The sequence below is a fragment of the Eriocheir sinensis genome, unplaced genomic scaffold, assembly GCF_024679095.1.
Source record: "Eriocheir sinensis breed Jianghai 21 unplaced genomic scaffold, ASM2467909v1 Scaffold401, whole genome shotgun sequence".
In the NCBI taxonomy this organism is placed as follows: Eukaryota; Metazoa; Arthropoda; class Malacostraca; order Decapoda; family Varunidae; genus Eriocheir; species Eriocheir sinensis.
In genome coordinates, this window is record NW_026111723.1 from 68,936 (window position 1) to 72,990 (window position 4,055).

Sequence of the window (4,055 nt, forward strand, 5' to 3'; positions counted from 1 at the left end):
TTTAATACAAATTTATCTAATTTTACGTGTATTTTGTATATTTATTTTCATACAAATTTAAATTATTTTTCTGAATTTTTGTATGTATTTTTTATTTATTTTTATGAAAAATTACGTTTTTTTATGTGTATTCGTATATATATTTTGAAATAAATTACCCTTGTTTTATGTGTGTTTTGCATATCTATTTCAATACAAATTTACAATATTGTTTGTTCATTTTGTATATTAATTTTGAAACAAATTTAATTATTCTCTGTGTATTTTTGTATATGTATTTTTTTAAAAATATGCTTTATTTTATGGACATTTTGCATCTTTATTTTCATACAAAGTTACATTATTTTATTGACATTCTGTGTATTTATTTTGATACAATTTTACATTATTCTATGTGAATTTTGTATATATATTTTATAAAAATGTAAGCAAATTTGAATTGAAATATATATACAAAATACATAAAAAATAATGTAAATTTGTATTAAAATATTTATACAAATACACATATAATAACGTAAATTTTTAAAAAAATATATAAACAAAATACACATTAAAAATGTAAATACGTATAAAAAAATATGTACAAAATACACATATAATCAAGTAATTCGTATCAAAATAAATAAACAAAATACCAATAAAATAATGTAAATTTGTGTGAGAAAACATATACAAAATACAAAATACACATAAAATAACCTAAATACAAATACAAATATACACATAAAATAATATAAAATTGAATGAAATAAATATAAAAAATAAACAAAATCGTATCAAAAATAAATACACAGAATATTAATAAAATAATGTAAATTTGTATGAAAATAAAGATGCAAAATAGCTATAAAATAACGCATTTAAAAAAATATATATATATACCAAAATACACATAAAATATTAAAATTTGTATTAAAATAAATATAAAAAATGCACATACAATAAGGTAAATTTGTACTGAAATAGATATGCAAAATACATATAAGACAATGTAAATTTGTTTCAAAATATATATACGAATACACATAAAATAACGTAGATTTCTATAAAAATATATACAAAATACACATAAAATGAAGTAAATACCTACGTATAAAAAAAATGAATACAAAATACACATAAAATAATGTAAAAACGTATCAAAATAAATAAACAAAATACCAATAAAAGAATGTGTATTTGTATAAATATAAATATACAAAATACTCATAAAATATCGTAAATTTGTATAAAACTATATACAAAAATACACAGAAGTAATTAAATTTGTATGAAAATAGATATACAAAATACAGCTAAAATAAGCTAAATTTGAATTGAAATGTATATACAAAATACATAAAATAATGTAAATTTGTATCAAAATATTTATACAAATACATATAATAACGTAGATTTGTTTAAAAATATATAAACAAAATACACATTAAGTAATGTAAATACGTATAAAAAATATGTACAAAATACACATATAATCATGTAATTCGTATCAAAATAAATAAACAAAATAGCAATAAAATAATGTAAGTTTGTATGAGAAAACATATACAAATAACGCAAATTTCTATGAAAATATATGTACAAAAATGCACATAAAATAAAGTAAATTTGCATAAAAATGTATATACAAAACACACATTAAATAATGTAAATGCGTACATATAATAACCTAAATTTGTATAAAACTATATACAAAAATACACAAAAATAATTTAAATTTGTATGAAAAGAAATATACAAAATACACATAAAATTAGGTAAATTTGTATTGAAATACATATACAAAATACACATCATATAATGTAAATTTGAATGAAAATATATAAACAAATACACTTAAAATAACGTAAATTTGTATGAAATATATATGCAAGATACACATTAAATAATGTAAATGTGTATAAAAAAATATATACAAAAAACAAATAGAATAATGTAAAATCGTATCAATATAATTACACAGAATATCAATATAATAATGTAAATTTGTATGATAATAAAGATGCAAAATTCCCAAAAAATATCGCATTTTTTATAAAAATATATATACCAAAATACACATAAAATATTTAAATTTGTATTGAAATAAATATACAAAATGCATATACAGTAAGGTAAATTTGTATTGAAAGAGATAATCAAAAATACATATAAAACAATGTAAATTTGTTTTAAAATATATATTCGAATACACATAAAATAAAGTAAATTTCAATAGAAATATATATACAAAATACATATGAAATTATGTAAATGCGTATAAAAATATATATACAAAATACATATTAAATAATGTAAATTCGTGTCAAAATAAATAAACAAAATATCATGAAAAGAATGTGTATTTGTATGAAAATAGATAATAGATAATAAATTTGTATAAAATATATATGCAAGATACACATTAAATAATGTAAACATGTAGAAAAAAGTATATACAAAAAACAAATAGAATAACGCAAAATCGTATCAAAATAAATACACCGAATATTAATAAAATAATGTAAATTTGTATTAAAATAAAGAGGGAAAATTCCCATAAAATAGCGTTTTTCGTATAAAAATATATATACCAAAATACACATAAAATATTTAAATTTGTATTGAAATAAATATACAAAATGCACATACAATAAGGTAAATTTGTATTGAAAGAGACATGCAAAAATACATATAAAACAATGGAAATTTGTTTCAAAATATATATACGAATACAAATAAAATAACGTAGATTTCTATAAAAATATATATACAAAATAAACATAAAATTAAGTAATTACGTATAAAAAATGTATACAAAATACACATGAAATAATGTAAATTCGAATTAAAATAAATAAACAAAATACCAATAAAAGAATGTGTATTTGGATAAATATAAATATACAAAATACACATACAAAATAAACATAAAATAAGGTAGATTTGTAAAAAAATATATGTACAAAATACACATAAAATAATGTAAATTTATATGAAAATATATATACAAATACACATAAAATACCATGAATTTGTATAAAAATATACATTCAAAATAAATATTAAATAATGTAAATGCGTATAAAAATATATATACAAAGTACATATAAAATAAAATAAATTCGTATCAATATAAATCAGCAAAACACCAATAAAATAGTATATATTTGAATGAAAATAAATTTACAAAATACAAATAACATAACTAAAATTTGTATTAAAATATATACAAAAATACATAGAAATAATTTGAGTTTGAATGGAAATAGATATACAAAATACACATAAAACTAGGTAAATTTCTTTTGAAATGTATATACAAAATACCAATAAAATATTGTAAATTTGTGTCAAAATATATAAACAAATACACATAAAATAACGTAAATTCGTATGAAAAATACATACATAAATACATAATACATACATAATACATACATAAATGAATGAGCAGAATATCAATAAAATAATGTAAATTTGTATGAAAATAAAGATGCAAAATACCCATAAAATAAAGCATATGTTTATAAAAATACTGATACAAAAAAACACATCGAATAATTAAATTTGTATTAAAATTAATATACAAAATGCGTATATAATAAGGTAAAGTTGTATTGAAAAAATATGCAACATACACGTTTACTCATACAAATTTATATTATTTTATTGGTATTTTGTTTATTTATTTTGATACGAATTACATGATTATATGTGTATTTTGTACATATTTTTTTATACGTATTTACATTTTTTAATGTGTATTTTGTTTATATATTTTCATACAAATTTATGTTATTATATGTGTATTTGTATAAATATTTTGATACAAATTTTCTTTATTTCATGTATTTTGTATATATATTTCAATTAAAATTTAGCTTATTTTGTGTGTATTTTGTATATCTATTTTCAAACAAATTTAATTACTTCTGTGTATTTTTGTATATAGTTTTATATAAATTTACGTTATTTTATGTGTATTTTGTATATTTATATTTATACAAATACACATTCTTTTATTAGTATTTTGTTTATTTATTTTGATATGAATTTACATTATTTTATGT